The sequence below is a fragment of the Lonchura striata genome, chromosome 2 (assembly GCF_046129695.1).
Source record: "Lonchura striata isolate bLonStr1 chromosome 2, bLonStr1.mat, whole genome shotgun sequence".
In the NCBI taxonomy this organism is placed as follows: domain Eukaryota; kingdom Metazoa; phylum Chordata; class Aves; order Passeriformes; family Estrildidae; genus Lonchura; species Lonchura striata.
The window spans coordinates 105505235-105532365 of record NC_134604.1 but is presented as its reverse complement, the minus strand read 5'-3'; the positions used below and the strand labels follow the sequence as shown (position 1 = coordinate 105532365).

Sequence of the window (27131 nt, the reverse complement as noted above, 5' to 3'; positions counted from 1 at the left end):
ATCGAATTTGGAATGAACATGCTGTAGAAACAGATTTTACATGCACTACTGAAACTTACGGAATGTTTTAGACTCATGCAATCACTAATGGAGAAGTTTAGACAACGGTACAATCCAGTGATTTGCACTCCAGTATTTACAAAAATGTCGTGGAGAAGTAAAAAACAAATAGTTATTTTTTTACTGCAGGTGCAAAAGACAAAAATCCCCCATCATCTCCCTCTTTTTTGAGCATTATACTCTCTTCCATACCTAATAAAAACAATATTTCTTTGAAGATTTAAATCAAGATATTCACTATTTCAGTTTTTATATGTGTAGGAAAAAAATAGGAGTTTGCTGCTCTATTTCTTTCCATTTGCAGATGCATAAAGCAGTTGCTTTAGAAAATGAAAATGAACCCTGTTCAATTTATAGCAAGTGTGTTCTCATTTAGTCTAATCTCTGCTGGCTCAGCATAACATGCTGTCTTTACAGAGAGTCTACCAGAAAAGGAACCTTAACAAATTTTTTAACAGCTAAGGAAGAAAAGTATAATCCTTGCTTTAAATGCGAGTATATTTTATAGAAATATATTGGTCTAATATTTGCATAATAAAAGCATCATAAACAAAATAAATAAAGGTATAATGCACTTTTAATTCAGTATCTGAGCACCTGAACACAGAATTGTTTCTTTCATAGCAGACTAATGACCATGTTTACCTTTTTATATTAAAAAGGAAGCAATTAATTTTGAGAAAATCATTAAATACCCAAATAGTGTACTGTCAATTTTGTCTTGATCTCAGATAAAATAACTGCAAACTTACATCAGCTATGATCCTTGGAAATACCTTTCATAGTTCTACACTGCAGTGCTGGAAAATGATCTACATTAATTGATTAAACTGAATCAATTCAAGATGCCAAGCTGAACTGCAAAACAAAGTCTTTTTTTCCAGCCTTGGAACACGAAGGATGTTCACAGTCTAAATGGTTTTAATCACAATTCACTGAATCCCCACCCAGAGTGGTGCATTCAGGTCTTGGATTTTCAGCACAGGAGGGACAGGGCCCTGCTGGAGTGAGCCCAGAGGAGGCACAAAGATGGTCAGAGGGATGGAGCACCTCTGCTATGAGGAAAGGCTGAGAGAATTGAGGACTTTGGGATGACCTTATAGCACCTTCCAGTGCCTAAAGGGGGCTACAAGGCAGCCATAGATGCTTTTTACAGGGGCATGTAGTGACAGGACAAGGGGAAATGGCTTCAAATTAAAAGAGGATAGGTATAGATTAAATATTAGGAAGAAATTCTTTGCTGTCAGGGTGGTGAGACACTGACACAGGCTGCCCAGAGAGGTCCTATCACTGTTACAGGTTGGACAGAGCTTTGAACAGCCCAGTCTAGAAGAAGTTATCCCTGCCCATGGCAGGAGGATTGAAACCAGATGATCTTTAACTAGATAATCTTAATCTTCATTTCTAAATTCTTAATTCAATGACTGCTAAAAAACTTTGTATTTTAGCTTATATTTTTGCACACTGGAATGTTCACCTTGCCTGAATACATGTTTAAATAGGCTCATGAGGCAGCAGTGACACTTGAAAACAATGTCACTGGTTGGATTAAAAGCAGGTATTAGCAAAATATCATTGTTGCATGAAGATAAAAAGTTCAGCAAATGTTAAGCATGGAATTGTCTTGAACTTCAAAGTTTTCTGACTCCTGCCCGTGTATTTCAGATCATACAATTATGAACTCACATTACTACAAATCCCCTTCTGCTATAGTAAATTCCTGTGAACATCTTGGACTCAAGACCTAGGTAAAATTACATTTCTTTCTTTATGTCCCAGTTTTGAAATGTTCCCCCTATTTTCTTCATAAAGAAACCCAACTCTAAGATCTGATGGAGAAATCAGACATTATAGGGTGCTCTTATCACTAAAAAAAATGACAATCACAGGAAAATTTGGTGCTCAGTATGAGAACAGTCTCTGTATATTTATTTCAACATTGATGATCTATTTACAGTTCTGATGATTTTCTTATAGGAATCAGAAAATATAGGGAAATTATTAATGTACTTTACATTAAAATTGTTGAGAAACTAAATTCTAGATTATGTACATGATAGTAGAGAAAAAGTCTAAATCTCTTTTTCTGAAGAAGTCATAGCTTTAAAAACAATATAAAAAAAAGAATAAATAAAACAAAAATTTATCTTGAAGAAAAAAATGCCTTTTTTTTTTCTGTTGGAGAACATAGACTATGAAAAAAATCTTTACTGCAAGATTAAGAGTAAAGAAGGTAACTGCAGTTCTAGGTGTATGAGTAAGTTAAGCAAGCCTTCTTCCTCAACAAGAAATTCACCTAGGGGACTTTTTTTTTGTATCATCTATAGCAACAAGAGCAAAATTCATCTTTCTGCAGTATAGGATTTTGACCTTGTAAATAAATTTTCTCAGTCACGCTTTCCTGTTATTTTCCACATTTCTGTATTGAAACTGCATCTTAAAAATGTGATCAGGTTTTGTAAACCTATGGATAGAATGTCACCAGAGGTCCCCAGCTGGGGAATAATTAGTATTGGCTCCATGATTGCAGAAGCTGATCAATTGCTTTATTATCTCATCCTATACTGTATTATACCATACTTAAAAAACCCAGTAACCCTTACAGCCATTCTGATACAGCTTTGACTTAATTGGTCAATCCATCCAAACACCATCCAGTGTCCAATTAAGAAACCACCCTTTGGCAAACAAATCTCCATGACACATTCCACTTGTGCACAACAGCAGGTGCAAGTGGAGATAAGAATTGTTTCTTATTCTTTTCTTTGATCTTCTCGCAGCCTTCCCTGGGAAAGTACCTGGGAAAGTCGTGCCTGCTGCTCTCTGTGGCCAGAGAGCTGCTGCCACAGAAGGGATGCTTGACTGGAAATGGGAGCAATTTGTGTCATTTTTCCATTTCTTTCAATAGACCTTGTTTCTGTAATTTAGTTGAGTAATTGTCTCTATTAACTAAAATGTTAAAATAATTCTCTAATTTTGTAGACTATCCACACTAACCAATGCATGGACATTTCAATCGAGTTTTTCTCCTTTTAGTTTTCTATTTTTGAAATCTGTAACAATCAGACAATGTTTGATTAAAAATACAATATTTAATAGCTGTATTATCACTATTATCTTTGTTCTTACATAATCACAATTATTTAAGCCTAGTAAAAAAGCAAGATAAATGTTAGACTACTATACATATTCTAAGTAGTGGCATAAAAATTAAATTAACTTTTCAATGAAGTATGATAGGTTTAGGAGAAAATACATGCAGTTGTAGCAAACTGAAATTGAGTATGCCTTTGAGAGAAGTTTTATATCAATTTCAGATTTTTTTGTCCTCATATACTTCTACTTCAAAGGGTTAGTTGGAGATATTATAGCAAAAATACACTACAGGTTCAGGGTGACATCAAGAGATGTCAGAAAAGAAAATCCTTAAAATCTGCCAATTCTCTGAGCTTTACCTAACAAAATATTGTCTTATTGAGGTTATACGATTTTTTATTTGGTTCAACAGCCACACAATTATATGGAAAGAAGGGACAGCACCTGAAGTTTGAAGGAGGAAAGAGAGACCCTACAGGTACATGCACACATTTCCCCCAAGCCCCCAAGCAAAGCAGACATGAAGAAAAGCAAACATTGAGTCATCTTTGTAATTTCTTTTCCTAATTTGCTTGTCTATTGCTGGGAACTTATTGTGCATGTTTCTGTTAACTTCTCCTTAAAACAACTTCCCCATGTCTCCAGTACACAAAATTTACATGTCTGAATTCTCGTTTGCTTAATTCAAACTTAAGTATAGAGACTGAGTTTTAAATGGTATCTCAACTTATTTTTTCAAGAGAAGCACTATAGATGTGAACTTTTAGGGTGAGGTAAGTTCTGCTATTAAGCAGATACATTTTGATATAAGTGATGCAGAAAGACTATCTCACCCTTAAAATAGTTAGGAAGGTTTAATTTTGGTAATGCTTTTGGATTCCATAATGAATAACTTCTAGAATAAAAATGTCTCAAAGAAGAACTTCAGGAAATCACTAGAAAAGGCTATATGGATAATATTGTGGGATTGTAACAAGACAGAACTAAATATTATTACAACTCACTTTTTTAAAAAAAAGTCTATGTATGATGCTTTCACACCACATTCTACGTCCTCAGACTTGTGAATAAAGAAAAATTGAAGTCTGTGATATGGATTGTCATAGAGATAAAAATAGCAGTAGTATAACAATCTTATTTGGTTCTTATCTTCCAAATAGGGATTAGGAAGAGGAAAGACAAGAAGTAAAGGCAAGAAGAACAGAAGAAACAAAGCTCCACATATGGAATATATCTTTTTGCCTCAGTGATCTGTCTCTCAAAAGATTTTGATCTTTATTCAATGTTTTTAAAAAGGTCTGCATACCAATATATTGTGACTTTGCTTTTCTCTTGTTCAACAGAGCCATCTGCATTGTTTTCGGCAGCTTTTTGCTATGTCTTTAGTATTAGGTTACTGAAATAACTGAAACAGAAGAATCAAAAAAACTAGATATTTCTGTGATAGAAAACAAAAAGCACAAAGACATTTCTTTATTCAGGAGAGATGTTAATCTCATCTTATTTACCTAAACTAGATGAAATAAGCCCTTTGGATCTGAAAAACTGAGTCACAAATCTGAGTTTCCATAGTGATCACAAGTATAGTTCGGATAATGAGACTGATGGTATTATTAAAAAGTTTAACAGTTGAGAAAAAATAATCATGATTTTAGTCAATATACATTGGAAAGTCAGAAATTTTAGAAGTATTTTCCAGCATAAGTAACCATACATTTTGAACAAGGGAATCTTTCAGATCTACAATACTTGCTCTGTGAAAACCCTCTGTCCCTCCGTGGCACATATATCTCCAACCATTAATAACCACTAGTATATTTAATTTACATAAAACAGCTAGACCTTAGTGGATGTGAATTCCACAGAATGTGTGTTCTCAAAAAAACAAAATAAAACAAAACAAAACAAAAACAAACGAACCCAAAAAATTAACGTGACCAGGGAATGTCAATTCTCATTATTTATCCCAGGTTTATGGTATATATTTCTTCTCACTGATAGCAATACACTGAGAGAGGTTTTGTAAAAGGAAAAATGGAAATAGAACCTAAGTACAATGAGGCCTTTAGAAGGACAACAAGGTGTGGAAAAACCCTCAGTATTAGAAGGGAAAATCTTGTTCTTGCTCCTAAATTTTGATACCACTGAAGTGTGAGGCAAAGCTTGCAATCCTTTAATTTTCTTGCAAAATTCAGTGCTAAGAACCAAATTTTTGAAGAGTGAGGAATTCTGGGTTGCCTAAAGTGGTCTCATTATTAATATTTTAACTCCAGATCTACTTGCTTATGTTAACTTTAATTTGAAGGGAATTATGTAGCATTCAGAAACTAAATGTACTGTTTAAATCTATAGCTATTCTAGTTTATTCTAGTATAAGCTTTCATTATTTAAATTCTGTTTTGTATTGTCTTTTAGAAGTTATAATTTAAACTGAAATCTCTGGTTGATTTCTTTATTGTTGGTTTTTGGTTTTTTTGTTTTGTTTTTTTAGTTTGTTTGTTTGTTTGTTTGTTGAAAAAGCTGGTCTTTTAATGATGCTGGCAGAACACAAATGTGTCTTTTCACTTACATCATCTTGTTTTCTCACCTGGAGGCTTGCAGATAGCCTTACCAAGTGGAACAGATGCAGGAACAGGGAGCCACTGAATGAATTTAGGGCGTTCACACCTAAATCTTATACAGTTCTGCTTTGTGGCAGCTTCTTTCCTTAAGGGCTGGAGTAAAAAAAAAGCAAAACAGCTAAAAACTGAAACAAATGATTTATGAATCCAGGATGTTATGGCTAATAATAGTCTTCAACAGGATTTTTTTCAGCTTTGGCATTGCTGCAGGGGTCACAAATGATTTACTTGTATCATCATTCATCTTGGAAAGGCGTGTTCTGAGTTTGGCTGCAAGAATGAGAGAAATGCATAGACACTGCACTCCTTGGAATATGTTGGAAGATAGTTTCTACAAAGTAGGCTTGGGAAATCTGCCATCAGTTTGAGCTATACTAGATCTAGCATAATCAGAGAGTAGTTCAATAAACTGATACTGAATCTAACAATAAAACAAACAAATAATACTAAACATTCAAACAAACAAACCCCCAAGCAATTTCTAGGAAGTTTCCTCTCAAGCAAGTATCATGACAACTGAAAGAGAGGCAGTAAATACAACACAAAATGTCAGATTATTCTGAGTTGGAAGGGACCCACAAAGATCAGCAAGTCCAGCTATTAAGTGAATAGCCTGTACAGGGATTAAACTCACAAACTCAGAATTATTTAGCACCATGTTCTGACCAGCTGAGCTGATATTGGGGACCAGAAAGTCTTTAGGTCACCAGAAGCAACAAAGATGGACAACAGAACATTAAAATAAGGTATTTCCTTCTGATAAAAAGAAATGGCATTTTCTAGTTACCATAAAATAAAAAAAAACAAACAACAAGAGAAGACGGGAAGAGCCACAAAGTCAAATTGGAAATGAAGAATTTAGCTCAACCTGTTCAAAAAGGGGTAATAGTTTAAAACTAAAAGAGATCAGATACAGACTAGATATTAAGGATGAAATTTGTTACTATGAAGCGAGTGAAACAATGGAAGAGATAGTTCAGATAACCCAGAGAGGCAGAGGGCAGGTGCCCCATCTCTGGAAACATTCCAGGTCAGGCTGGGGGGCCTCTGAGCAACCAGATTTATTTGATGGCTCATTGCAGGGAGGTTGGACTAGATGACTTTTAAAGGCCCCTACCAACCCAAAATATTCTGTTTTTCTATGAACAGAGTTTATAGCACCAAGTTAATATTTTTTAAAATCCTCTTACTTATCACAAATGAGACACAAGAAGTGTGAAGTTTTCCTAAAGCTGAAAAGCAGATATGTTAGGATCTTAGACTTGCACCCACAACCAAATTTCCCATATGCTTCCCACACTGACCTCCTCCTTTCAGCACTGTGTACGAGAAACAAAAAATATATATTTAATAAACAAGCAAGTGTCTGGTTACTTGTTTAAAGAAAAAGCTTTATATTTTACACCCTTACTTTTAGCACATATATACATTTATAGCAACATGAGCTATTACAGGTCTTTTTCAAAAAGATATTTAATGTCAAATAGAAAGTATTAGAGAACTATCCCAAAATATTTATCTTTTTTTTTATTTTATTTTTAGGTCTATTAAGTCTGACAGACTATGAAATACTGCAGATGAAGGCTGTTAATACTCTTAACACTTGACTATAAAGAAAAGAAGGATGTTCTCATTTGAAAAGTTTGGAAAGTGTGTGAAGGTTATCTGAAATAATCAAATGAGAAGAAAGAGAAACAGTCAATTAATGATATCTTCCCTGTGGACTGAGAATGCTTCACTAAAATGGAGAAAGTTATCTTTCCCTTTATTATTTTGTGTAAAGATCATAGGACTACAATTCATTTTCTCTGGTTGATGTAGCACTGTACTATTAAACAAAAACAAAATAATAAATTTTTTACTAGGTAAACACTTGTTTCTTCCATGGAACTATGCACCATCACAAAAATACTCAAACTGAAGCTCTGAAGCTATAATAATTGATTGCATTTTGAAAAGAACAATATATTAAAAGAACCTCAGAAACCTAACCAGACCAAAATGGCTTAAAAGAAAATAAAAAACTGGTATATTTCAGGAAATAAAATTAATCATCATTGGAAGATTTTTTTTCAAGATAAGCCTAGCTTTTAATTCAAGTCTTTCAGTGTAAATTATGGATGGATAAATAAAATAGAGAAAACATAATAATGTGAATCTGTTGAACATTTCTCTCTTAGCTGTGAAACAGAGAGTTCAATGTACAAACTCTAATATGTAATATCAATATGACCCTGTTGATATCCTTCCTTCCACTTCTCAGAAAAAACCTTTACATTTCAAAACCTGAAAATGTATCAAATTATTTACTGAGATATTATGGTGGTTCCAACTCTCTCTAGATGCACATGAACTGTCTGCTAACACAGCTGAAAGTCCATGGACAGACTCTCCCCTGTAGGTAACAAAGGCAGTCCATTTTATGGTCACTAATTATATGTCAAAAAGAAAGTCATCCTCTGACTGCTACATTTTAAGAACAGTCTCAAGTGTATTTTTAAAGTCACACCTTAACAGGCACGATTCTGAGATATTTAACTTATCTTCTGTCTAACCCTGAAATTTTGTACTTAGTAATTAACATCGTTACTATCATCTGAGGAACTTCAAAGTGGCTTCTTGCTCCAATGCTCCTTCTACATTTGAACTTGTTCAGAAATATTATGATCCTAGATCAGGAAGAAAATAGAACATGATCCAGGAACCTAAATTTTTAATCCTAAGAGAACACAGACTGGTACTCTGGCAATTTGCAGCATCCAATAGAGTTGCATTTAAGATTAAAGCTGTAGGAAATGTTTGTAACCACTAATTATGATTATCCTATAGAGGAAATCAGTATTACTCCACTGTTTGAAATTAAGGCGGGTCAGCTTGGTGAAGGGAACTCCAGTATCAAGTTTACAAACAGCAGAGAAACAAGAACTTGACATTGTTTCTCAGTGGTATATCTCTTTATCTGGAAGGATGGAGATGTGGGATTTGATTCCTGGCCTCTTGGACGAGTTTCAAATTAAATTAATAAATTTGTACAAATATATTGATGCCTGTGGAAGCAAGGGATAAAAAAGAGAACTCCAAACATTTGAATTGTCTACTGGGAAAATTACTGTCTTTTCCACACCACACCTAATGAAACTTCCCTTTTCCTGAAGTACAGGAGAGCTGCACAGAGGAAGTGCAGAGTACACCTTTCTGCACAGGTGTGGGATAAAAGCCCTCCCAAACATTCAGACACATAAATGAAATCTCAAGCCATATAAAGGAGTTATCTAGACTAGAAAAATTGATGAAACAAATGTTACATTTCTTTCTTACTGGATAGTTCTATGAAAACATTCATTTGGGACTGTTCTCAGTTGGATTTTTGGTGGTTTTATGATGCTACTCCAACATTCACAGAATTCACAGAATCACAAGGTTAGAGAAGACATTAAAGATCATCGTGTCCAACCCATACCCTAACACTTTAACTAAACCATGCTCAACTAAAACATGCACAACCATTCCTGTGTGATGTATGACTCAGCTGTCTAAAAGAGAGTTCTGAATTGTGTTAAGTGCTCAGACTCTATATGCGTTATCACTAGCTGTCACAGTACAGAATACATAATCTGTATTAGGACTATACATAGTCCTAATTATTCCTGTACTGAAAGGCATTAGAGTCTGTCCTGCCAGAAGTGCAGTGACCCTACAGCAGTTCAGCCAGAAGCCACAGGGACACCTCATCCCAGTGGGATGGTGTGTCACCATTCTGTGTGTTATTCAGCTACAGGAAAAAAAGATGGAATCCCCAAGAGCTGAGTATCTTACTTATCCCTGATATTTATCACTGTATTCATACAGACCTAAACTGCCACCTGGCCCTTCTTGCTGAATATTGGGACCTCTCAATAGCAGGCTAAAGGACGATCGTGTCCTCGCTGAAGGTATTGACTCTTTCTCCAATAAAAATTAAACAATTTTTGTATGATTTTGCTCCTGTATCCTGGTGCAGTACAGATGGAAATACAATAAGCATTTAAAACATCCTGGTCATTTGCATTCTTTGCTTGCTTAGGACATCTGGAAAATTTATAAGGTCTTCTCCATGCACTTAGGCTTAAAAGTATGAATTTATGTGAATAAATTATTTTCTTTTCCTGTCTTAATGTTTTTTTTTAAGATATTCAGGGGTTTTGAAGTTAATTCCCAAGTTTACAGTCTGCTGTTAAGAGAGTGCTTGGAATAGCATACGCTTTGTCTTCCACACTGTAAATCTTAACAGTGCAGAGCACTCCATGTTTCACAGACAACGTAAAAGATACATCACAGCCATTAACCTTCCCCTCAGCTGCTGATAAAGTAAAATAGGCCCATTCTTTACAGTAACAGTAATGTATCTGTTCAGATAAATATTCCTCTTGCTGCAATAAAGTGCAGCATTTTACAGCTGCATACCATCTTTGCAAACTATAACGTGGCAATTAAAATTGAGTACCAACAGAATACTAAGTGAAGATTTGAAGGCGAAAGGGGATGAAAGACCTTTTCCTAAAACTTTCCTCAGCAAAATCTGAAGTTCAACACATAAATCAATGTTTGCTTATGGGACTTTTTAAGTCCACAGCAAAAATATAATATCCAATTAATTTCTGATAATCACTTCTTGACAGTTGTTAATTTGATATAGTAAAGCATAGTTTATGCTGGGCATTTATTTTATTGCACACAAGGCAGTTATATCAGGAGGCTGCAACTAAAGGACTCATGTAATTTAAAATTTAAGAAGCTATTTTATAAATATATAAACAGAATGATACTTAAAATATCAATAATTTAATAAAATTTCTTATGATTTCATAATAAGAGATTCAGAAGCTCTAGCCTTGTCTCATTTACCGTGTAGCCTTGTGCAAATCACTAAGTCATTTTCACTCATTTTCCCACACCCATAAGACGGAGTTTTGTATTTCCCAACCAAGAAGCATATTTAGGATGAGATCAAGACTAACTGGGAGGATTGGTTCATCACATTTATATACAAGGGTTACTTAGTGATCTAAAACAGTGAGATCCACTTACAGAGTGCCTTGTACATTTATATGTACATTTATCCTTGACTGATTCCAAGAACTTGTGATGCTATTACACCTGACAGTCAGGATCTGCACTTTATAATAATTCTAATAGTTCTGAGAAAATAAATCTATTGATGGATCTTATCATATAATCTTATAGCCATATCATTTTTTTTTAACTGAGTGGGGCAGAAAAGCAATACTTGCCCAGTTTTCCCCATGCCTATAACTCAGAAAGAATTTTTTTTTAAATTTACTTCTGTAAAAGAAAATAGTAGCTTCAGAAACACCTTATCAGTTTTGAAACAATTGGAAAATAAATGTTAAAATACTGCTTTCAGATATCACTCTTAGCATCATTTTAATCTCATGTATCAAAATCCACTTCAACCAGTCACATTTTTCAAAACAACAATTTATCATAAATTTCATTATCGACAAAGAAAAAAGACAGTCTTTTTATTATCGATTTTTCATTATCGACAAAGTAAAAAGACAAAGTCTTACTATTTTCATACGACTCTCTAGCTGCTTATCCCACAGGACCACAGACCTCATGCCACCCAGAAACTCCTAGGAACACATTTTTTGCCTAAATAATTGAACCACGAGAAATTTATAGGTTTGGAACCTAACAGTCCAACCATTTTTTTTAAGTGTATATACATGAGATGATAGCACAAAATAGAAGGCACAAGAACAAATAAATTAATGCAGACAGTTCAAAGATTATAAAATAACTTCAGTTTCTCCATATACCCATGTGTTTCAGAAAAGTTGTAAAGTTCAAAGCCATGCTGAACTAAGTGCAAAAAACATTTCTCATCCCTTTTGTGCTCTGAAAAATGTAATGCCCAAAATAACAGAACAAAATAACATAAAGTGAAATGAGCTATACATAGGTCACTGCCAAAGTTTTAATTTTAAAAAAGAATAAATATTTATAATATTTAATAAATATTTATTCTATTTATATATATATATTTTTTATCAGTCAAAACTACTTCAATCACAATGCTGTTATGCTTCTTTCCACACTACCAAATGAAGAGTAAGAAAGCAAAGTAAAAATCTTTCCCTGCTCAATTCCCTTAACTTTTAAATACTGAAATAATCTGAAGTGGAATGAAAATTATCAATATAAATTTCAGCATTATTAAATGATTCAATCTATAAATATCAGGGTAAAATACGATGATGTTTCCTAAAATGGCACTGATTTTTAAGCATACAGTTGCTGAACACTTAAATATTAAAATACACTTTAGTCAAATTCCACCTTGCAGACAAACACTTTCTAAGAAGAAATAAGACAGGAGATTGTCATGTGTCTGAAGGTAGATTAAATCCTCATGAGCACAGTTAAAGGGACATGCAATGTGATGCACATATCTATTAAACATGCATGAGATAGATATGGACATGGTGTTCACATGCACACCATGAGATGTTTGTGAGGTGTCAGATAAACAAATGTGCAGGTGCAGCTCAGGCAGTGTGTGCACTTTTAAACTGCCCCTAAGTCCTGCTAAGCTGATTCACAGAGGTGAATGAGACAATTGGGGCTGTATGCAAACCAACACAGGGTTCACGTTTATTTTTACCTTGGAATTTCTTGTATTTATGAAGTACTGAACATAAACCATAATTCTAGGAGAGGATGTAGATTTTACTGAAGTGCATAAAGATACTCTCAAGCCTTGGCGGAGGCATTATTAAACTGTAGAAACTGAAATACTCAAAGTGTTTGAAGTATTTACTGCTTTACTCATGATCTTTTCCTGGTGTTTTTTCTACTGCTGTGCTTTCAGCTGCAATTAATATTTTCTGCTTTAAACATATGTAAATGCATATCTTAAAAAAGCAAAAAACTTGCCTCCATCCCAAAAAAAAAACCAAAAACAAAACAAAACAAAACAAAACAAAAAAAACCCCACAAACAAAACCCAAACAAACCAAATCTCCAAAATCCAAACCCAAGCCAACAAACTGCATACCAACCACAAAAAATGACCATATATTTTATTTTTTAAATGCATAAATGAAAATAATAATAGCAGTAGTGTTCTTACAAACAACAGATATCTGTAGTCCCCACTGCCAGAACTTTTCAGTAGGCACCTCTCTTTCTTTTTTCCTACATCATGTGTGAGGGCTTTTTTTTTTTTTTTTTTTTTTTTTTTTTGTCCAGCTCTGAGTTTAGTTTGTTACTAATCTTGCAATTTCAGAAACAAGACATGATACAAAGTAAAAACTGCAGATCTAACAGGAAATTCTAGTGGAACAGCTATGAGCAAATTTCAGCTTCTGTGCTTCAGCTGTCACCTTTTCTTTAAACCAAAATTAACTACTATTAAATTACTACATGAACAGGTTTCTGTTGATCATCTCCCAGCACTGCTGTGGAGGCTGGAATGTTTAGCTGTTAGCTTTTGTGAATTTTAATAATGCCATGTATTGTAATATCTGTAATTCTAAATCTCATGCTTGATTGACAATAATTTCAGCTGTGAGTGACACTTTGCTTGCAGTCAGATCTGACCACTTACTGATGGTGGCTGACCTATTGTTAGTTCATCTACCCATACAGCTCTGAGCCAAAGGTAAAATTTCACTTATTCCCTCATGCTGGCATAGGCACTTGCACACGACCCCAGAGTCAAATTAGAAATTTGACATGGTATCAAACAAATCTTCAATTCCATTCCATTTCTTATTTAGTTTCCAATTTAGTTTTTCTAATAAGGTCTCTTCAGATTAATTAAAGTTAAAATTACACCTATGAATAATACAAAATTCAGCCATAAATTCTATGCTGATTTTCCTTCTGAATTTGCAAAATGTTATATATGTTAATCCCAGACAAAATTGCACCCCATAGAGTTAGAGAGGATCACTACTAATGTTCTTATGAAAGCAGACAAAGACAATGAAAAAGTTTCAGAAATTGGCAAAGTGCTTTGGGATATATTGTATTATATAATTACTGTGGAAATCCTGAACATCTGTTTGGTAAAAAAAGCCCCTAAACTTTTGCTAGGTGACAACTGTTGCAATCACTGAAGGAAAGAGGAGAAAGCAATTGTGAGCACTGAAATGGGAAACAAGAGTAATTCCTGTGGTTAGTACAACAGTTTTGATGAATGTTGCCACCACCTGAAAAGCCTTTCTTTCCTCTAGAAAGGAAAGGATCAATAGAAAAAGATCATCCAGAAAGTTTTTCAGTGGCATTGCTCTTTAGATGCTGCCACAGTCTTGTGTAAGGAAAGTCTGATGAAATGCAACTGTCTCTCAGCTGAAATATTATATACAGCTACATACCTGACTCTTTTACAACATCTGCATTAAAGGTTAGATCTAACTCAGTTCCTAAATTCCACTAATAATGTCTCATTTTTGGCTTGTAAAAGGCAGGGTCTTGATGTTAAAATTACTTAATAAAAATCCTACTTTGAGGTAGTCTTGAGAATTTCACACTTAGAAAGACAGATATTTGTATAAATAAGGAATTTTTGCTCTGAAATTTTATATTCCATACTATGATATGGGAAAGCCAACTGTCCACCAAGGTACTTGAACAATCTTCCAACTTCTTTTCTTCCAACTATTATTTTAAAAACTTTTCATAGCATATTTAATATTAATTTATTGAAAGTCATCTTGTTACCAACCAAGCAGAACATTGTGCTCTGAAATAAAAAAAAAAAAACAAACTTTTCTGAAATAAATATTTCATTGAATCTGTAATAATACTTTAATTTATTATGTACAGTTTTTAGCATTCATTGTGTTAGTCACATTTTCTGTCTCAAAGCACAAAGAGAACTGAGATATTTATAAAAGAATCTGATTCTTTCTGAGTCTTTACTTTTATAAAAAAATCCTTGTCTATAAGTGATCCTTTTTACTGACAGTGATTAATTGTACATGCCTTCAGAACAAAATTTGGGGAAAACAGAAAGAATACTAATTTCTAAAGATTTATGTAACTCTGTATCCTTAGTCACAATGTGTGGAAAAAATACCGAATCGTAAAGAATGGCTTTTAATATGGATTAAATGTTTAGTCATAGTTTGTAGGCAGTACTCACAATCTTTCAGAACCTGGGATGCTTAGTAATCTTCCTCATTTAACAAGGTACTTTCGTATATTCAATACAAAATAATAAAATAATTTTTAAAAAATTATTTAAGCATAAGCTCTGTAATTTCCTTTTATTCCTCTTGCCATTACCTGCAAATATCCTAAATGTTCTGGGAGCATTTCTATCACTGTACAACAGAAAGGCTGAATGGAAGCAGGACAAATGGCCAGTGAACAGCTACCTAGTAAAGGATCTGCTCTCTGCACATCTGTTAAAGGAAAGGAAAGGTTTTAATTTAACAAAGTCCAGATTAGATTTGCAGAAAAGAAAATTTAAAAATGGCAGATGGATCATCTGCTCCCATGGACATGGGAAGAAGCTTTATGCTTACTTGTACTGCTTTGCCAAGGTTTATGGAGTTCATGCTATTCTCTGGTCCATTGTGAAAGTAGTATAATTAGAAGCATGTTAAAATTGTTTTAAAGAAGAGTATTTTTAATCTCAGACACAAATATTTTCTTATTGTTAGGTATATTTTCTTATGTTTTATATGTATTTAAGTGGTTTTTTATTTATCTTGAAAAACAATTATGATTCTGATTGTAAAAGCCACTACAGAGATTATGAATTTTAGCAAATACTAAACATCAAAGTACGTAATATGTCATTAGCTAGGAATGTCATTTCACTGTGTGATGTTTCTATCATTGTTTACCTCGGAATTACCATTTTTCATTCTAAATAATCCTAATATTTATTTCCTATGACCAAAATCATATTTTAGCACCATTGTTCAATAGTAATAGTTATTTTGTTTAGTTTTTGCTGATTGCTCCTCTTTTGCTTGTCTAGTTATTGAAGAATGTGTTTGTTTTCCATTATAAAATATGTTACCGCTGTTGTTAGTTTACTTTATTGTAGAAGATAGGGAATGACACAACTCTTCCAAGTAAGGTCTTTTTCAAGGAAAAAAAAAAATCTTCAGCCAAGATTGACTGTACATGTAGTATTTGCTAAGAATGAAAATATTAAAATATCAGTGGCCCATACCAGGATACAAAGCTAATGGGACAAGGGTAAGGGAACCCTCGTGATGCACAAGACATGAAAGTAAGCTGTAAATTATTTATGATGCAGAGGCCTTGCCATTCAAAGGAAGCATAAAAATTTTTTCTTCAAAAAGAAACTCTAATTGTGATGAAATAATATAGTCTAACATTTTTTTACGAGGGGTGAAAAATAAGCATTCCAAAGATATTTAACATACATGGAGAATGGTAGAAATGTTGTAACAAAAGAAAACAAGTATCTGTGATGGTATACAAATCTAATTTATAAATCAAAACTGAAGCACCTGCAGGGAAGGCTCCATTTCATATCTAATGTTGAAGAACTGCAATTTTGCATAATGCTAGGAGAAATCTAGACCTGAGGTCATACAGTCAAGAAATGTAAATGAAGAATATACCTGAAGGAGTAACTGGTCGAGCTGAGGTGTTACCCCCAAGGATCTGAAGTTTTGCCACTGAAAAGTAAAAGTCCTGTTGAATTTTTTACCAAAGAAAACCATGTAATTCTCTCAGTATTTGCAATAATTTACCCATTGTTATTAAATTATTAGAATTATTTCACTTCAGGTGCTTAGAATCATAAAATGGTATGTGGGTAAGTATAGCACTCACAGAGATTGAAAATAAAAAATGCAAAAATTTGATCACCACAGAAAACAGAAACTAGTTAAAGGAGCAATATCATACCTGATTTCTGAATAATGGGAACATTTGCATTATATTTATTGTTCTTGTGTGCCTTTATCACTTTTATTGTTGTGCTGCAGTGTAGCCCTTTGAAGGTCTGCCAAACCACTGCGGCTTACTCAAATGCAGGGCTGAATTTTAATTAAGCTTAGCAAAATACTCATTGAATTTGCTGAGCCTGATTAGGCCAGTCATCCTGATAGACGTGCATAGGGCATCTTGCTTACTTATTTTAACAACTGACAGAGCCAATTAATAGATTCTTGTAAAATAGTTAAATGTGAAAAAAGCAGAATGTCATCACCTCTTTTCATTGACAGTCTAGTTGTTTCATGTATTCAACATGGTTAGAAAAGATTTCTTGGTATTGTAATAATGAAGTAGTGAAGAGTAATTCAGTATTCATATTCATGAAGATTGAATCACCAAGATAGGCATTTTGTTCCTCTAAAGTATTCCCCCATAAAATCACAGCCCAGTGAAGAGAAGTTTCTATGGTCTCTGCAGGGTAACATTAAATATGTATGCAAGTAGATGCCTTCTCACAGATGACTTTCTGCTTTTTCAGAGAAAAGATACTGAGACCTCTCCAGCTTATGGCATTAGAATATCCTCTCTATATATATACATACATATACATCTATCCTATATCTTCAATCTTTCCTGTGAAGCGTGACTATGAATTGCAAACCCAAATGTTCTTTATCTCTCTTCTCTGTGAGAGTGGCAGTTTCGTTTTTTTAGAAGTTTAATAGTCAGGTGGATTTTGACTTAGCAATGTCCTTAGGACACTCCTGTGCATTCCTTATACTTAGGAGTGTTGGTTTTGCTATTTTTCTCTTACCTATCAACACAAATTCAGGGGAAAAAAAAGCTTGTAATGTATAATGAAGAAAAGTATAATACCTGCCATGTCAACCAACCTCTTATCCCTAGAGAAAAGGAGTAGTACTAACAAAAAAAGGCAAACAAGGTGAACAAAACCATTTATATTCTTTGAATGTAACTTAAATTTTTTGTCATGAAAGCATATGAAAAGTTCAACAAAATTAACAGAATTTGCATTCACTTCAAGTTGTTTAGTACCAAGATAGTAAGTAAACAAAATTTTAACTACAAAGATAAAAAATCCGGATACAGTGACTGAACTACAGTGATCAAAAAATCCCAAGAGTAAACAAGAGTGACTTACAGCAGAAGCAAGAATAGCAAATAAATTACCACAAACCACAACACCTAAACACTGAATTGCAAAGACCAAAGAGCTTTTCCCTCTAACTGAAAAAGTGTGGAAAACAGAAATGGGGAAGATGCACTGTGTGAAAATGGAATATGTACAGTTAAAAGAAGGGTAACAAATTTGTCATTTTGTGTCCTTCAGGAGAATTAATACACAAAAGCAGAGGGTGGGAAAGATGGTGCTAATATTTGATTTCACTGCAAAACAGCAATTTCCATAGGTTTTGGTGTGCTAATTCTAGGCTGAGGCTAGCAAAAATACAGAATACCTGGGATAAAAATTGTCTTAGGGGATTTTGTCTCCGTCTACAAGCAAAAGACAAGGAAATAGATTAATTCAACACAGTTTTTAAAAACATTGTTGATTACACCCTTCCCTCAATCTCTTGTAATTACTCTTCTTTGTTATTAAAGAAGTTAAGAAGACAACTCCCTATGTTATTCTTAGTATTTTCTTATCAAATGGGATATTTGTATGTCTAAGAAAAGGATTTACTTTTAATAAGAATACCAGAATTGGATAAAAAACAACATCAAAAAACAAAGAAATGAAAAAAAAGCCCCAAAATAAACCAAATAACACAAAGCCCTTTTACTGATTATTTAATCTAATGATAAAGCAAAGTTATAAAGCAAAAAAATCATGTTCAGTATACAGAAAATTTCAGAAATATTATCTACCAAAAATTTTTGCTTGGAGTAGAAGTATTTAAACTTCTTTTCTGGAGTGTTACTGACACATAAAAGGGGAAAAGAACGCTTACATGCACTGTCATCAAGGTGGTCACTGCTGCTATCCACAGCATTTTCACATTGCCACTTTCACAAGGGTCACTCCTATCCTCCAGGTGGTGTCTTATTTAGGATGAACTGTTTGTTTTTCATAGAACTGATGAAGTGTAAAACATAATTAGGATATTCCAAAGTCTGTCTTTACGCTGCTGTTTACAGGAATTTCCTTTTGACTGCTGTGTCTTTCTTATGCAAGTTTTTCCTGAGCAATTGCCTAGCTTCACCCTTTTCAATCCATAAAGTTAAAGCAAATCCCACTATTAGCAGGTTTTTTAAAATCAAGATATAGAAGGGTTATTGAGCTTAAGGCAACTTATTATTTCAATTTTTCATCCTATATCTCATTGCTACAGAGATATTATGTATTTTTATTTTAAAAAATCTATAGAATTAGGATAAATATTACATTATATTGTCAAGTAGACAGATAACGGTCACAAAATAAGTAAAAAAGAGAAGAAATAACATTCAAATATATAATAATTGTTTAGCCTTATTGAGGGTTTTTTTGAAAATGATCTGAAAATTACTAGCGTTTTGGGTCTGTGTCTAGAAGAACATCATGGTCATGGAAACATTAACCAAAGAAATTATAATAAAGTTATAGACAGTTTTAATTTGATAAAATTATAGCTACCTCTACCAACAGTAAGAATTTATCATTTGTTTTTCTAAAAGTACAAATAAACTTTTTTTGGAAGAGATTTTGTAGGTTCTACTTCAACATCAAAATAGTGATTTTTTTTTTTTCTTATCCTAAAAAAAACATTCTAAATGGCAATTTTTGTGAAACCCAGGCAGCTATTGAGGTATTTGTTCTCAGGATGTCCCTGCCCATCACTATCATTATGATTTTGGCAGCTTTCCAAAAGAGATACCCTCCATCTGTTACTGTTTCACAGAAATGGTACCTTGAGGTCCACTTGACCTATGAGCCCTCAGGCTCTCCAGCAATTTAATAGTAATTTTTTCTCAGTCAATTAGGTTGACAGAAAGTGCTGCATGGAAACATTGCAGGCTCTACATGTTTTTGTTTTCCATGCACAGTTCTCTAATCTTGTTTCTTTCACAAGTTCACTTTCAAGTCAAGACTTTTAGACTCTCTCGAAGAGAAGGTGCTGAATTTTTCCCTGAACCCTAGGAAAAAAAAAAAAAAAAAGAATCAATGTGTTGTAAAGTCTGTCGTTCTCATAATCTCCAGTGAGAGAAGACGGTAATGCTGAGGTTGAGAGACTCAGACTTAGAGCCCTCATTCACAAAGGTTTGAAGACCACCTTTGACAAGGGGAATAAATGTTGTAGTTTCAAACCCCAAGCAATTGCTGGGACTACACATGGATCACAAAGTTAGAGAAATGAACATAAAAAATTCTGCTATCTAATGCATAATTAATTTACAATTGTGATGTGATGTTCTACTTTCCAATGGGTAACAAGGCATCAAAATTAATTTTTATTCAAAATATGAAGGACACTGATACATGAAAAGAGATTTAAGATGTGACACCACAGAAAATATGTTTTTATTACTCTGATAATTAAATTAATGAGGTTTCTTCATGGATGATACATTTTCTGGTCATCATTTCTTTTGCATTTATTACAGAGAATCTATTGATAAAGAAACATTGCAGAACTCTTCCTATCTATAATTTGTTGGTAAAGACAAATTGTTTGAAAGTGGCATAATTTGTCAAAGATTGTGTCTTGAGTTGTCTGGTTATCTAATGTTATAAGTTAAAAGTTATATATCTAGCAAATAATGTATATGTTAAAAGTTCCAGTTACCCATAGCAAAATACTAGGAAGAGAAAGCATACAGTAGGAGTGAAGGTTGATTATTTAATTATTGTCTTTTCTCTGCTTGACTCTGGACAAAGCTTGGACAAACACATTGGATGGGGAAATGAATAAAAAGGGAGGGGAAAAAACTACCGTAATAAATAAAAATGGTGGAAATACGCTAGCCATTTCATCTCATAATTCAGAAATATAAATTCTACATTCCACCACTGGAGACAAGTTCTGAAAATAGCATATGCATTTTTTAGCATGTCCAGTTTGTGTCTTGAGAGTATCTGTTGTAACCCACTTCCAATTATATTAATGAGAAGAGAAACAGTCACTGACATTCTGATATATCTTGATATTACCAAACTTACTGTCAAATAAGCAAAAAGCATTTTCATTATGTCAGAATAGATAGAAACCTTAAGGAGGAAAAAGCTCACATACACATGCACACACAGAAGCAGACAGTTATGAAACTCTACTAACAGAACATTTGTTTTCACAATTAACACACATCTTCATGGACAGTACATTATCTACTGTTTATCCAAAAAGGGAAGCCTTAAAGCTATGAAATTAACATTTCCTTCAAGTCATTCTTCTTATAAAATCACTTGGAAAGAATAAAAAATATTCACAAATATTTATAACTGGTTTTTACCTAATGAAAATAATGTTTTACTTATGAAATAATATGCATGAATCAAGCTGAAGTACATCCAACAAACACAAGTCCAGCTGAAGCAAAAATTAGAGTAGAGAGATTTTTGGGTCATCTATTTTTATACATGTACTTGCATGGGTGTGCATGTCTTTGTGCACAGAGAAAGAAAAAGAGAAAGGTTACATTGCAGCAGAAGCTTGTTCTGAGGAGACATGTGGGAAATCATCACTTAAATTGCAACAGCCATGTAAGAACTGCTCTGGATCTACAAATTATGTCCACGGGTCTGACATAAATAGAAGCTAGTCTACTTTTCTCTGGATTATTAGGGTTTTCTTGAAAATACCAAGGAAGTATACTAACATTTAGAAAGTTTACACAACAAAGCAATAAAACTTATAGCTTCATTTTCAAGAAATACAGGAGTTTTTGTTATATCAAGTCCTTTTACTTTAGCTCTTAAACTCAAATGTCTCGTTGATCTGGCAAATACATGAGTACTACAGAAATTAGCTGATGAATCTATTTAATGAGTATGGCTGGCTTTGGACTTTGTAAACCAAATAATGTGTTTCTGAAATTATATTTAAGTCCACTGCAAAATGTTATGTGACTTCCTTGTCATCTTCATACCCAGGACCTTTTTTCTAAAAATATTATGACTGACCAATAAACTCTTACAATGGAAAGAGGTACAGAGGAGATGGGCATGAAGCTCAGGGAAAAATGCAGGGTTTGACTGACCAAAGCTGCTCTATATAAGCTGACTCAGGCCCATGGGGACCAGGGGGTGGCCTTTGTTTCAGGTAAGCAGCTGTCAAGAGCTGAGTGGATCAACAGGCATTGCAAAAGTTTCTCCCTGAGTTAATCAGAAGAGTGAAAATGCCTCCCTGAGTTGGCCAATTTAGCACATGTGAGACTGAATATCTGAGGAAGAAAAGCTGTGGATTAGCCCAGCAAAGAGTATAAAACCCCCAAAAATAACAAAGGAATTTCAAAGAGCTCCACAGGCTTGAGTTGACTTAACCTACCCTTATGCCTTCCTGATGAGGGGAGATGCTCAGCTTGGTGATGGTGAGAGTATTATAGATTTGTGACTGGAATGTAGATATTGCTGTATTTCTCTAAGTGTGACTTAGATTTGTACTGTGTTATATGGTATATTCTGTACTGTTCTGCTAGATCTGAAACCCCATGGAACATCAACTGTCTTCATACAGGTGAATTAGATATCCCTCCACATGTGGAATATCTAAAAGAACCGTTTTGGAGAGTATGGAACTCTGACAAACATGCAAAAAGAAGGTCATTCCCAAATTACAAAGACAATTATTTAGAAAACATGCACCCCCAGTTTGTCATGCAGAACAGTTACAGCACATCCAGGCTCTTTAGTAAAGTGTCATGGACAAGACAAACTCATTTCTTGGAGAACATGTCAAGAAGAGCAAGCATTTCTATTCTGCATGACAGAAACTGATGTTAGTCAATGGGTAATGCTCACACAATATACAGCAGAGGTTTGCTCATGTTATCTTTGCAGAGATAAAAGTGGAGGTCATGAAACAATTCTGCCATGCTGGAAAATCTGTAGTAAACACTGATGCTTGCTATTCACTTGAAAAACAAGCAAACAAAACCTAGGGTACTAGGTACACTATTAAAGTGCCAATATTGAAACTTTCTTTTTGTCTGACCTCCAGTAATTACTGCCCGATTATAGACAGAGTGGAAAAAGAGGTATTTTAGATCTTTCAAAATGAGGGCTCCATTCTGTTGCCACTGAAATCAGATTAGAATATTATACCTGACATGAATATGATCAGCATCAATTCCTCAGAGAAAAAGAGATTTGAGGTGTCTCAGAATAGTTGTGTATCACTATAGACTTCCTCATATCTATTCCACATACACTTCTAGTCATAATAGTTTAAATTAAACATAAACAAATCACAAATAAATCTTGGCAGTGAGTAAATTATAAGAATAATGCTGATTGTCTTCAAAAAGACATTTTTTATCTCTCTTGTCTCCTCTTTATCTCCATGGAATAAATGTTAAGTTTCAGTAAAATATTACTAAAGCTATTTTTTAATGAATTCATAAAGAATAATTTTCAGGTAAATGTTAATGCTTACACTTAGCAAATTAGAAAAGAATCTTGCAAAAGTAGCCGTGTCTTATAACTCAAAATCTTACACAACATAGAAGAAAGGAAAACTAAATCTCCTAATATCCTGTCAGTTTTCTAACAGAAATTTATTACTGATTTTTTTAAACAAGAAAATTAGCAATATGTTAATAACTTGAATTTTCACCATATGTACATTTAATCTGATCTTTTCTGATTACTGCTCCCTAGCCTTTTATGATTTTCAAGAATACTGAAAGTATCAATTATGGTGGATTTTTCTAACAAATTTAAGCACATTATCTGAAATACTACTGCTATTTTTTATTTTAGCTATTGAGAAATACTGCAAATATGATTCTGGGATAATTGATAGCAAATGTTGACATTTTAATAGCAGCTACAAAAACATGTGATATTAAGGGCAGAATGGATACCCTACTACTCCTGACGCCCAAATATAAATGGTATTTCTAAGATTTATGAGTAAATTTAATAGCTTTCCTCTTTACTGTGCTTGATAAGTAAGGGGCAAGTGAAAATAGGGGGAAAAATCAAAATCCACACCAAACAATGCTTTCAAAAAAATCTAAAGCTAGAATATTCTCATATCTTTTTAAGAGTACAAAGTGAGATGAGTGTAGTTAGTTTATACCTGCAGGTTAGAATAATGATTGCTTTTCAACTTATTCATGACAGATAATTGGGCAAAATTTTCCTTGAATTTGTTTTTCTAACAATAATGCATAGTGAGTATATTCCATTAACTGTTTAGTACCTGGTCTGAAAACCTTTTGATTGTTCCTTCTTTAAATACAAAAAATTCTTAGAAAACCTCTCAGGAAAACTGTTTAAAAATGAAGAAGTGATACACAGTTTCATACTTGCCTGCAGTCAGTTTCTGTCCCAATGCTTGTATAAATGAACACTCAACACATGACTTTGAATGCACAAAGCTATTGGCTTTTTCTCCCTCCAATATTTTTTTCTGTGTCTGAAGTCTCTGATTTGGTAATGAAAGTAAAGAAAATTCATAGCATACCTTACTTTACTTTTAAAAAATCTTACATACGTGGTGCACATACCAATTCAAAGGCAAATAGAAACTAAATGCTTTGTCTTCACCATGTAGGCCCCAATAGAGAGATGAACTAACTGGCAGTGAAGCAGCATTTGGTCTCCAAACACAATCATTTAATTAGGCCTCCTGTCATTTGAAAATCTGCGCCCACTTTTTTCTCTGACAAGCAACAAAACATGACAAGAAAAACAAGAAAACAAGGAGCACACAGGTGTAATCTTCCCAAAGTACAGAAAATGAAGCATCATGGGTAAGAAGAGAAAGACATTTTTAACAGGGACAAAAGTGCTGATCAGTCTTTCACAGAGACAGAAGACAGGCTGAAGCAAAGCCAGGGACCTCAATAAATCGGGAAAGATGGACAGGACAGAACGCACATCCCACCAATATAATTAATGCAACGTTCTCCATTTATTCTAGAGAAGATGGCAATTTATATACACTTCTATATAGTTTACAGTTTGCAAAGGCACTCTGATTGGCAAGCTAACATTGTTTATCTTTGTCTTAAGGTGGTCTAAACCTTACACTATAAACCTATACTACTTCACACCCAGACAGCCCAGTGCTCCCCATCACACCTTAATACAATTCCTAACTGCGCCACAAACTCTTAATTCTAACTGCGTCAGAGCTCGCAAGGCCCAGATCTGAGGCTCAGACTGGAGTAGCTCAAATCTCATTCCAAACATAAATCATGCCTCTATCTCTCAGAAATGCTGCAACAATGAAGTCTTATCATGGACTTATCTGAAGTCCATGGCATGGACTCACAGAGACAAGGAGGCAAATCCATGGATGGCTGAGCCCAACCCCATGCCCAGAGCAGCATCCAGGCTGTCTCCAGGGCTTTAAATATCTCCAGGGATGGAGGCTTCCCACAGCCTCTCTGGGAAACCTGGCCCACTCATTATCCTCACAGTACAAATCACCTCTTGTGTTCACAAGGAACCTTTGGAGTTTTGTTTTGTGCCCACTGGCATTTTCCATGTCAGGGGGCACCACTGAGGAGAGTCTGGTTCCTTCTGGATTCCTTCCCATCAAATATTTGCTGAGCTGCCTTCTAGCCACCCCTGGTCTGCATTGGTGGCTGGGGTTGTTCCACGCCACGGACAGGACTTGGCACTTTCTTTTTCTGAATATCATACCACACTTTACAAAACTCTGGGCACAGATGTTCAGCTGGATTTCAGTCCACCTCACTGTCCACTCATTTCAGCCAAACTACATCAGCCTCTCTGTGATGATGCTAAGAGGCAGCCTCAAAAGTCTTGCTAAAGTCAAGACAAATATTACTCACTTTTCTACCCTCATCCACCAAACCTGTCATCTCATTGCTGAAAGCTGTCAGACTATGTAAATGGAAGGAAGAGTTTATTTCAGGTCTTTGGTTTCTAGGTAAAAGGGAATGAATGGATGAGGTAAGGACAAACAAAAGAAGATTCAGACCAATTGCATATTTTGCAAATAGAATTTTATATTGTTAGATTACTGATTGCTATTTTGCACTCAAGGAGTGAAGAAATTGACATTCTCTTAGCTTCATTTCTTCTTCCTCTTTTTCTCTCTTAAATAATTAACCAGAACACTGGAGTGATGAATACATATAATTCCCAAAATCAGTATTGTTTCTGACACACTATTCTCAATTTCATGTGTTATGAACAGTGATAGAAAAATATCTCCCTATAAATTAATATGATTTATTTATGTTTTAAGTAACATTTCATGTTCTAAGTTACACAGGTACCTGTTTTGTCTTATTATAACAAATTCAAACCATTTCGCTGGAAAAACAATAGCACTGTCAGTAGTTTTTTATAAAGAAGAATTAATGAAATATCACTTTCAAACATCTTTGAAACAGTAAAAGAAAAATATAAAACTTCACTATTTAGAGAAATTTTTCTTAATCAGGCAGTAGTTAGATCAGTTAATAATAAAATGCAAAGTTTTGCCAGACATTATCAGAACTTTAAAGAAAAATGTTGACTTTGCTGTAGCAGGAAGGGCAACACAACCAACAGCCTCCTCTGAAAGAGTATGTCAGGGTGGGATGAGGAATCTTTTGGGCAGTAGACAGCTAGGTTCTGAATTAGAAAAGGATTTGTCCAGTTACTTTATCACCTGACTCCTTTGCTGAAGGATTTGAATCATGTGTCTAAGTGCTCTGCTGAGCAATAGAGCAACAATCTTGTATTTTGCTTGTGGGCCTGATTAGTTGATTGGTTTTTTTCCTGCACACAGATCAGTAGCAAAATGAAAGCACTTCTGATATTTGAGATGTGATCTCCATCATTATATCTCAGAGACAGTTACTTTCCATGTTGGCTTAATGCTGTACTCTTACAAATTTCTCTGCTACATAAGCAAACCACCTATTGTATTATCTTTTGTTAAACAAAAATAATTCATTAAATGACCACATTCAAACATAAACAATGAGGAAAGGAAAAGTCAGGTGAAACATGGAATTTAGAGGCAGTAAACCAGCTCCCAAAGCTGGCCAAAAGTCATGCCAGGTGAGGCTTGTGGAAAGAAGGAAGGCATGAAGCATGTAGCTAAGATAGGTCTATCTACAGTTAAAATTGAAATGGCTGTAATAAAATAAAAAAAGGCAAACAAAACCCATAGAATTTCCAGAATCAGGCTTGAAATATCCATTATTCTTTTTTCTTTTTTCTTTTTTTTTAATGCATATACAGTTCAAATATTCACAGTATATTCCACTGATTTTTAACTTCCTGTATTT

At 34.1% G+C, this 27131-nt stretch overlaps 1 protein-coding gene and 1 long non-coding RNA gene across 4 annotated transcripts in view; both read right to left on the bottom strand.

The window, feature by feature from the left end:
- Positions 1-27131, bottom strand: part of IL1RAPL1 (interleukin 1 receptor accessory protein like 1) — a 669103-nt gene that overhangs the window by 460755 nt on the left and 181217 nt on the right. The window lies entirely within an intron of this gene.
- Positions 12991-22484, bottom strand: LOC144245956 (uncharacterized). Its single transcript, XR_013339531.1, has 2 exons — positions 18686-22484; positions 12991-16450 (listed from the first exon to the last, which is right to left on the bottom strand). It is a non-coding gene; the product is annotated as an uncharacterized LOC144245956 (long non-coding RNA).